This window comes from Colobus angolensis, unplaced genomic scaffold (genome assembly GCF_000951035.1).
Source record: "Colobus angolensis palliatus isolate OR3802 unplaced genomic scaffold, Cang.pa_1.0 Scaffold82, whole genome shotgun sequence".
NCBI classification, from domain to species: Eukaryota; Metazoa; Chordata; class Mammalia; order Primates; family Cercopithecidae; genus Colobus; species Colobus angolensis.
Window position 1 is genome coordinate 5,554,471 of NW_012122043.1, and position 11,241 is coordinate 5,565,711.

An 11,241-nucleotide genomic window follows, 5' to 3' on the forward strand; every position below is an offset into this window, starting at 1 on the left:
CCACGTGGTTCTTCATACCAGCTGTGCAGAAAATGGCCACAGGCACATGATCTGAGGGTGGAGTTCTTGGCCCTCTGATATCAAAAGGTCACTCTTCCAGCATCCTAGCAGGCCCAGCCGAAGGGCTGGTGGACTCAACTGGCTTGAACTGGACAAGAGCTGCCCCCTAGTTCCTGAAAAGCAACTGTAAACACCTGTTACTGGTCCGAGTGTGGTGGCTGATGCCTGTAATCCCACAACTTTGGGAGGCCAAGGCAGGTGGATCACCTGAGGTCAGGAGTTCAAGACCAGCCTGGTCAACATGTCAAAACCCCGTCTCTATTAAAAATACAAAAATTAGCTGGGCGTGGTGGCACGCACCTGTAATCCCAGCTACTCAGGCAGGCTGAGGCAGGAGAATCACTTGAACCCGGGAGACGGAGGTTGCAGTGAGCCGAGATCATGTCACAGATGCTATGCCAGCTCTCAGCATCAAAGCCAGGACGTCAGGACACAGCAGCACTCCACATATCACTGGCAAAAGTGCAGCAGTTAGCCTCGCAACTCAACAGTGTGTTACCTCCAAAAAGTTGAGTGTCGACCGCTTGACACACGTGTATGCACATGCACATGCAAACACACACACACTAAAAACATACTGAGCACACACACATACATATACACACCACACACAATTCACAGACCCCTACACAACACCCTGCACACACATACACACCACACACAATACACACACCCGCCACACCACACTGCACACACACATACATATACACACACATAATACACAGACCCACACACAACACACTGCACACACACACACACAATACACAACACAAAACATATACCCCCCACAACACACTGCACACACACACATACATATGCACACTGCACACACAATACACACACCCACACACACATACACATCACACACACAATGCACACACCCAACACAACACACTACATACACACACATATTTATATATACACAATACACACACCCACACATAATACACTGCACATACACATACACACCACACACACAAAATGCATACACTCACCACAATACACTGCACGCACACGCACACATATACATGCCACACACAATACACACACCCACACATAACACACTTTACACACACCCCACACACAACACACACACTATAGACACACCCCATTCACACACCTAAACACACACTACACACACAACACAACATATACACACTATGGACACACACCCCACACACACACATATGCATACACCCCACACACAACACACCACATACACATAACACAACACACACATGCACGTATGCACACTCCACATGCAACATAACATACAACACACCACGCACACAGATACACAACCATAAAATCGCCCAATATGTCACGCTGTCCTCTCTGGAGCCTGGGTCGTTTTTGCCATTGCGTAGTTGCTATTACTAAAGGAAGTGCTTCCTTATCCTTTCTCGCTTTCTCCACTGTGGGTCAGAAACCTGATCTTTATGTTTAAAGATGTCACGTGTGCACGACTGGCCACACTCTGGGGTGTTGACTGAGGCTTAACAGCTCGCTTCACAAAGTCGACGAAGCATGAGAGGAGTGTTGACCTTGTGCCGGCTGGCAGGGCAGGGGCACACTGAAGCCATCAACGCTGCACTTTCCGGAGAACTACTCCAGCCTCGTGTGGTGACTTGGATGGACAAGATGAGGTCGGACACAAACTGACGAGGAGACATGAGAGGGACGGGATGAAGGTGGCAGCCCCAGTGGTTGATGACAAGGAGAACTGGCCTGCGTAGAGAAGGTGAACCCATGAGGAAATGGCTCCAGCTTCCTGGTAAACACAGACCGACTGCATTGCTTAACTCCCATCCCCCCTCAGTCAGGGTCTACTCAGGAGACCCCCATTTGAGCAACGAAAGTTTCACACTCAGAATATGACCCGTAACAACAAATAACCGGCTTCCCTTTCCAAAACCTCACGATCGCAGCAGCAGAGAAAATAACAATCAGCAACTAGAAATACACGTACAGAGATGTGCATGTGTATTTGCCTTGTCCTCTCACCTTTTGCTTTCCGTCATCTTCCAAACCCATAATGAAATCAGAAGGCCAGAGAGGGAGAAACCAACAAGAAACAAACCTATTTGTGCCACGAAACCCAAGATGTAAACACCTACCAACACCCCACTGAGTGAGATTAAAAGCATTCTGATCTCAAAAACCCTGGTCGGATATGAGACCCTATATCCCATCCTCACTTCAAACAGTCAGAAGCTCACCCCACCTGCTTGGGCAGAAGACCTAAGTTCAGCCCATGAGGAAAGCAGACTGGAGGCTCTGGGCTTCAGGATACCAGGCACAGGCGATGGGGGGCACACAGCAAAGTCTAAACATAGGGGAACTATGTGAGGGTTACACACCGGATGCTGCGGCTCCTCCAAGCCACTTCTCAGAATGCCGTGAGTCAGGGTGACACTTCCAGGGACATTGAACGATTTTTCTCGGCAAAAATAGACCAACCTGAGAAGAAGGGCCCTCAGCCACTAACATCCAGGGAGACCACAGGGGAACATTTGGAGACCTCAGTGAAATTCACTGGTCACCAAGCTCAGCACAGAGCTTCCAGCCGGTCTTCTACCCCCATTGTAAAATGTGACTCCATCACCAAAGATCAGTAGCTATTTGAGAAAACCCCTAATGTGAAATGCAGAAACCAGAAGGAGGAAACAGGAAAAGAGAGGAAGAGGGAAAGCCTGGGTGGCCCCGCATGAAGGAAGGCCCTGCATGGGAGGAGGCAGGCTGACAATGCACACACCTGTGTGTAGGGCTAACAGTGCACACACTTGTGTGTAGGGCTGACAATGTGCACTCCTATGTGTAGGGCTGACAGCACACACACCTACTTGTAGTGGTGACAGTGTGCACACCTATGTGTAGGGGTGACAGCATGCACACCTGTGTATAAGGCTGACAGTGTGCACACCTGTGTGTAGAGCTGACAATGCACACACCTGTGTGTAGAGCTGACAGTGTGCACACCTGTGTGTAGAGCTGACAGTGTGTACACCTGTGTGGAGGGCTGACAATGCACACACCTGTGTGTAGAGCTGACAGTGTGCACACCTGTGTGGAGGGCTGACAATATGCACACCTGTTTATAAAGCTGACAGTGCACACACCTGTGTGTAGGGCTGACAGTGCCCACACCTGTGTGTAAGGCTGACAATGCACACACCTGTGTGGAGGGCTGACAATATGCACACCTGTGTGTAGAGCTGACAGTGCCCACACCTGTGTGTAAGGCTGACAATGCACACACCTGTGTGTAGGGCTGACAGTGCACACACCTGTGTGTAGGGCTGACAATGCGCACACCTGTGTGTAGGGCTGACAGTGCCCACACCTGTGTGTAAGGCTGACAATGCACACACCTGTGTGTAGGGCTGACAATGCGCACACCTGTGTGGAGGGCTGACAATGCACACACCTATGTGTAGGGCTGACAACATGCACACCTGTGTGTAGAACTGACAATACACACACCTGTGTGTAGGGTTGACAGTGCCCACACCTATGCATCCACCTGGTAATGGACAGAAACATCCTTGAAGTGGGTTGAATAGTGTCCCCCAAAACAGTATGTCCCCTGGAACCTGTGGATGGGGCCTTCACTGGAAAGAGTCCTTGCAGATATAATTAACTGAAGTATCTTGAGATGAGACCATCCTGGAATTAGGATGGGCCCTAAATCCAACGACAAGTGATCTTAGATGAGAAGGGGAGGTGAAATGAGACAGGCGGTGGCCGAGTGAAGACAGAGGCAGAGACGGGAGTGATGCATCTTCCAACCCAGGCTTGCCGGCCACACCAGAAGCCGGAGGAGGCAAGGAACTCACCACCCTGCAGTCCTTCCAGAAGAACCAACCCTGACCACACCTTGACTTCGGGCCCCCAGAAGTGTGACAGCATGAATCTCGGTTGTAATCCAGCCAGTTTGTGGCAATTGGTCACGGTGGCTTTAGGAAGCTAATAGAGTCCTCACACTGTCTGAGCAGGAGGCAGGAGGCAGCAGGCAGCGTGCCTGGGCACAGGCTGTAACCCTGACCGGTGGCGCTCAGACGCCAGCTCTACTGCTCACAGGCCAGTGCCCTGTGACCCCTCACCCCCACCCCTGCTTCCCTTCTCTCTGAAATGAGTGGCCTCATCCTTTGCACTCGCACCGCTTACCTGACTGGGATGGGTTACGGTAGCACACAGTGGCTCTTTCTGTCTCCGGGTTGAATTTTAGGCTGTACATGAGGGGCCAGGCACAGAGCAAGTGCTCAGTAAATGCTCCTATTTCATTCATTACTTTATCTCTGTTATGCTTGTGTCCCCCCAAAATCCATATGTTGAAGCCCTCACCCCCAGTGTGGCTATATTTGAAGTAGGGCCTCTATGGAAGTAATTAAAGTTAATTGAGGACATAAGGATGGGGCCCTGACCCAATAGGATTCATGTCCTTCTAAGAGAGACACCAGAGAACTCATTCTTATCTCCCCCTGCACAAAGAGACCATGTGCATACACAGTGAGATGGCGGCCACCTCAAAGCCAAGACAGGCCTCAGAATGAAACCTACATCGCTGGCAGCTTGACCTTGGACTTCCCAGCCTCTGGAACGCTGACAGATTTCTGGTGTTTAGGCCTCCCAGTCCTTGGTGCCTTGTTGCAGCAGCTGAGCTGACTGATATACCATCTGAGCTCTGTTCTCCTGGGGCCTCCTTTGGCGCTAAGCTGAGGATTTGGGAGTAAGTGTCCCAACCAGGGAGTGGGTGAGGCAGGAGAGGGGAGGGGAGAAATCAGATGGAAGGTGTGATCACGGGGAGACTCAGAGCACAACATGCACCCTGAAGCTGGTCCTGCCTTGTGGCACAGGAACTGGGTTCTTACACAGCCATACTGCCAGGCATTGACTGTGGGACTTCAAGGCATGTCCAGCCCTCCTTATGATGAGGGGTCCTAGTACCCAAGGGCAACAACTTGAGGGGTGCAGGTCAAGTCTTCAGTAGCTCAGTGCACAGGCCATATGGGGAAGGGCTGGGCACGGGGCAGGGGATAGAGAGCCCTGGACACCAGGAACCTCTGCCAGTGCCCGGATTGGGTTTTGCATGTAGAGATGACTCTAATTTCTTGGCTTAAAAAATTTGGTGTTGGGGAGGGGACAATACGATGGAGACACTGCGTCTCACTGCCCAAGTGAGACCGTGAGTGATGGAGACGCTGGGTCTGGGCTGGCCATGTAAGACCGTGAGCGATGGAGACACTGTGTCTCGCTGGCCAGGTGAGACCATGAGCAATGGAGACACAGGGTCGGGGCTTGCCAGGTGAGACTGTGAGCCCAGTGTGAAAATGTGTGCTCCACCTCCTCTGTGAACTGCCTCAGAGACCAGCATAGGCCACTGCAGTGTGTGCCACCAGGCAGGGATGAGGAGAGGAGCTCAAGCTTACAGAGTTACCCCTTCCTTCTGGAAACACACGTCCAGTGGTACATTCTACAGCAGGGAAGAGCTGAGTGCCAATGTTAGGCTTAAAATTTTGCTTCCCCACAAATTCTATTTATACTAATCCTGTGATTGTCTCAAGAGGCATCCCTGCCTTTGGTGCGGGGGTGGAAATTGCTCCCTGCCTTTGGCATCCAGGTCTCAGCCCAGGCTTGTGCTTGTGAATGGTGCTCCAGAGGGTCACCCACCACCCATCACACAGTCTATGGGCACCGCCTGCAGGGTCTGCCTGGGATCAAGGGGTCTTCAAGAACAACCAGAGCTTTCGAAAACCTCCAGGGAAAAAGGGAAACCCATCTGACAGATGTCATTTTTGGCTAAGCAGGATTCCCAGAGAGTCATGAACTTTGAGCTGCTTGTTTGGTTGTCAGAGCGGGGAAGACAAGGTCCCAGGCTGCACAGCAAAAGCAGAAGGAGGCTACAGCCATTGACCTGCAGAGCCCAGAGGCCTCTCTGTCCACTTTCCCGACTTCCTGGCCCCGAGCCTCCTTTTCTGTCTTCACTGGGAGTGGCCATGACGACCTTTGATTCCCGCCATCAATAGCTCTTACGGCACTATGATGACAACATCAATGTTTGTCAACTTCTGAACACCTCTCAGACACCTCCACTTTTCCTTAAAGTGTCTACCCCCAAAAGTGACGGCATCCCAGGAACTGAGGCCTGCCATCCCATACCTCATTCCCGGGGCTTGCCCTCCCAGGTCCTGGCCATCCTTGGGCCAGGATAGGAGGAGGACTTCTTTTCAAGCCTTCCCAATTCCCCCAGTCTAAAGGATCTTTCCAGAATCCTTCTCACCATGTTGCCCCTTAACGATTTCTCTACGTCTCATTCCCCCTCTCCCTTTCTAGGCTGGGAGCATTTTAATGGAAAAAAATTACCCTCTGGCCATCTGTGACATTTTAAGACAAGCCCAGAGCAGGGCACACAGTGGTCGCACACTAAAGCTTGTCCATCAGTGAGTGAGCAAACGTGTGGATGGATGAATAAATTAACAAGAACGAGTGTGGAATACATCGCAGGGAAAGACATTCACCGTCTGCACAGCTGGGCAACGGACGATTTTTCATTTACACTTTGGGCTCCGCACGAAATTCAAATTCTCATTACACTGTGGCACGAAACACAATTCACACTTTTAACAACGGCGCTGAGAAACGCAACGGTGGGGAAACCTTTAATGCGTTCGTCCTATTGATGAGCCCCTCGCAAAGGAATGAAAAGATTAGCTTCAAACACTTTCATGTGAAAAGCTAAAAGGAAGCAAATCCAGCATGGCATGGCAAAGCCCAAGGCCCTTTCAGACACGCCACCGCCACCGACAGGACATGTTTGCGGCTCGCCCCATGACATGTTGCCGTGCCAACATACATTCTGAGTCACCCAAGCAGATTTAATGCCATCGCCACAATGACTTTCTCTTTGCCTTTTCTTCTGAAAATTGTTAAAGGGAAGATGCCGACCTACCTAGGAAATGATTTTAATCAGTTTAGTTCCGGAAATAACTATGGAAATTCAGATTTTTTCATTCTGCTGCTTCTGAACATTACAGGGTAACAAATGGCTGATGAAGCCACCACTTTTTTTCCCCCAACCCGTCGGGAGAAATGACATGATTGTCAGCCGTTCCGAATCCCACATGGAAAGGTCTGAGTGCATAAGCATATGAAAGGCCAACAAAAATGAAGCTTTTGAAAAATAAGAAAAACTCTAGAATTGGGCATTCCTCTCCCCATGCCATCCAGATAACCACATCCCCCTTCACAGGGGTCCTGCCCCCAGGGCCACTGGTCTCAGAGCTGGAGAAGCCCAGCCCCGTGAAACCTACGTAAAGGCCATGAGCACCGCACCCTACAGCAATAGACAGGTGAACATGAACCCCTCGCAGACTTCAGACAAACCCGGAACGAATGAGGCACGCTAGAGGCGTGATAGATTTCAATACTGTGACATAACCAGACAGCACGTGGATTAAGCATTGGGCAGTATAAAAATGAATCATGCAGATAACAAAACCAAAAAAGGCTTAGAAAATGGTTAGGAACATTTGTGTGGCCCTATGCAGGTTTCAAACACTTCGCTCATTCTTTTTTGCATTCACTCAACTGCACTGATTCACATATATGCTCTCTTTTGATCTCTACGACAATTCTTTAATGAAAGTGGAGAAGTAATTTTGAGGGTGAGGAAACTGAGAAGAAGTATTTCTAACGCCATGGAGCTAATAAGAAGCAGAACCAAATCTATCACCCTGGTCTCATGCAGTCCTGTCCACAGCTCTGTCCCGCTAACCGTGTTCTTTCTGGAGCTTTTAAGGCAAAATACTTTAAATCACAAATTAAAATTTAAAACCTCCCAAGGGTACTTAAAATGTCTACTAATGTTTAATTTGTGTGTTCCTATTTCACGAGTACATCTTTTATGTAAATGGCAAATGCCCCAAATTCCTGTAGTTGAAACATATCCGGGCACAGTGGAGATGCTGGCATGAATCCACATAGCATGATTGTCTGCGCTGCCCTGGCCTGTTAGGGTTCTGCTGAGTTGAGGGGCAGGAAATGGAGAAACCACAGCTCTAAGGACTCAGATGCTTTTCCCCAGGTGCTCTTTGTACCCTCAGTGAATTCCCCAGGCAGTGAATGACATCCAGAAGGCTTGTGTCTTCATGGCTGGTTTTATCCTAGGTCAGCGTCTCTCCACCTCCACTCAGTTGACATTTGGGACTCAGTAATTGTGTTAGTCTGTCTTCACACTGCGAATAAAGACGTACCTGAGACTGAGTAATTTATAAAGAAAAACCGGTTTCACGAACGCACAGCTCCACGTGTCAGGGGAGGCCTCACAATCCTGGTGGAAGGTGAAAGGCAGGTCTTACATGGCAGCAGGCAAGAGAGGAGGAGAGCCAAGCAAAAAGGGAAACCCCGTATAAAACCGTCAGAGCTCATGAGACATATTCACTACCATGAGAACAGTATGGTGGAAACTGCCCCCATGATTGGGAGGAGGCTCCAGGAAACGCCATCAAGAAAGCCAAAGCTGCTTTTCTCCCAGCTGCCTCAAGTTGTCTCCCACCAGGTCCCTCCTACAACACATGGGAATTATGGGAGCTACAGTTCAAGATAAGATTTGGGTGGGGACACAGCCAAGCCGTAGCGGTAAAATTTGGGTGGGGACACAGCCAAGCCATAGCAGTAATTCTCGGTTTGGGGGCTGTCCTGTGCACCACTGGCTGTTCAGCAGCATTCTTGGCCTTGACCCACAAGATGATATGAGCATTCCCCACCCCAAGTTGGGACAACTAAAATATCTCTGGACATTGGCAAATGTCTCCTGAAGCTGCAAATTGCCCTGGTTAGAATGAGTGTGAGACAGATGTGCCTCCTCTTCTCACTCACCACCCACGGGCAGATATTCTCTTGCCCCATTTCTCTGAAATACATTGTTTCTTCTCAAGAAAAATGCAAATTATGCCCAGAGAATGTGGTCAGAATGGCTGTTGTTCTCCGATCATGCACTATGTGTGCCCCAGGGACCGTGACATGCATTTTGCAGAGACTGTGTGATCTGATCATCACGATTGCCCTATGAATCAAGTACTAGCATCATCCAACATTATAAACAAGGAGGCTAAGTTTAGCAAAGCTAAAACCTGGCCCACATTTCCCAGGATAGAAAACAGTGATGGCTCTTCGGGTTACACACTTGGCAGAGGCCTGAGACTTTGAGAAGGTGGATCTCAACCCTGTGGCCCAGGCTCTTGCTAAGATGGTCCTAAACACGCATATGAAAACTGTGTCCAAGAGCACGTGTTGGTCACACAGATGGTAGCAAGTCCAGGTGTATGCACGGGTGTGTGTGCACATCAGAGACTGCATGAGGTGAGCAAACTCTGCTACTCTACCAGAAGAGTTTATGGAAGAGTCAGGCCGTCCTCAGCCATCCTCAGGGCAAACGAACCGCTGTAAATCTCAACTGCGTTCGAGTGATTTAACGTCCTGTCAAATCTCATTCAAACTAATCTTGTTCCATATCAAATGTCAGTGATATCAAGATTGCGGGATCTTAGCAGGCCCTGCATAAATGCAAACCACCAGGGAGCTTTTCTTGCGAAATCCAAGACTGAGAAACAGGAAGCGAGAAATGTTCTATAGCAGTGGGTCGATCTTTTAAAGCATTTAACCCACCTGAAACCACCACCCCTGAAGGACTAAAATCTCAGTGGCATAAACCCATGCAGAGGTATACCTGGCACTTAGGGGTGAAAACCCATACCTCCAGCAGGAAGCTCTGGGAACTTTCTCTGCTGTCTTCCTCAGCCATCCATCCCGTCAGCGCAGGTCCACAGCACCCCACGTTTCCCCAGAGTTCTGAGATACCTGTGCTTAGCCTAGATGTGACATCCCCCAGATCCATTATGTATATATAGCCAATGTCCTCAGAGTAGAAGCCCAGTAAGGCAGGATTTCCACATTCCTAGTAAAATAGACCATGCCCTGGAGCTGCTGCCTCCTGGAGAGGCCCCAGGAAGCATCCAGATACAGATGCTTTAAAGCAGATTTAAATGTATTGCTGCTCTGCCAGATCTGATCACAGGTATCACTCGGGTCCCATCCCAGGTTGCTGCGAGACTCTTGGAAGGACCAAAAGCCGCGGCCAGCAAATGGAGTGTATTCCTGTATGCCCAGGTGATTTTCCATCGGGCCTTTTGAGCGGCGTTATTTTTCTTCTTCACTTGCACGGAACCCAGGGTACAATCAAGGTTAGCAGCTCGTACGTTGAACCAGATGGAAAGCATTTAACAATGACTCACCGATGACGGGCTGCCATCCGGGCTGCTGGGGGTGGCCTTCCGCTGCCCACCACCTGCCATGCCTTGGGCATTTCAACCATGAAACAGGAGCAGGGTATTAGACAGGAATGGAGAAGAAAATGTTCCCCTCTCCCTGGGGTGGGAGAAGGATCCAGGAAGCACCATCAAGAAAACCAAAACTGCTTTTCTCCCAACTCTGAGGTCCCACTCTGGCTGGAGCTCCAGACATCCTTCCTGGAGTCCAAGGTCATGGTGCTAACAACTTTCTTACCACGTCAGGAGGCAGGTGTCTTGGAAGGTCTGTCCAGAGAAAAGGACACCAAAGAACGACCCTCCCACGGCAGCACTGCAGGCCCTCTAGTCCTGGATTTGAGGAGAGCCAGGGGTCTCCTGTCCATCCCTCCTCCCCTCAAGGCCCACCCCATATCCAAACACAGCTCACTATTCTCTCTGCCTCCTCTGCACCACAGTCATAGGGTGGGGCTGAATTTCTTTTTTTCAGTATTAACTCCCCTCCCCTCAAGACACTCTACCCCTTGACCCAGCCTCTGTTATCCCTCCTGGCTCCAGGGAAGGACCCTGCAGTGGAAATCAAAGGAAAGAGATTTTGAGTTCAGATAACTGGGAATAAACCAGCAAATCTTCCAGCCCCAGGCAGGACAAAGAAGGGGATTTCTAGAAGGAAGAGAGAGAACACAGTCACTGGAGCATTTCTGAGATGGAGCCTGCCCCTACAGACAGCAGACCCTAGGGACGTCGGAGGGTCTGGGACAGCAGGCCACGGTGCCCTGGGCCCTGTGGGAGACGGAAAATCCCCCCAAAACAGAGGGTGCCGCCTGGTGAGTCCTGGTCTGGTTCAGTGTCACCCTCCCTCCCTGCCCCTCCACTG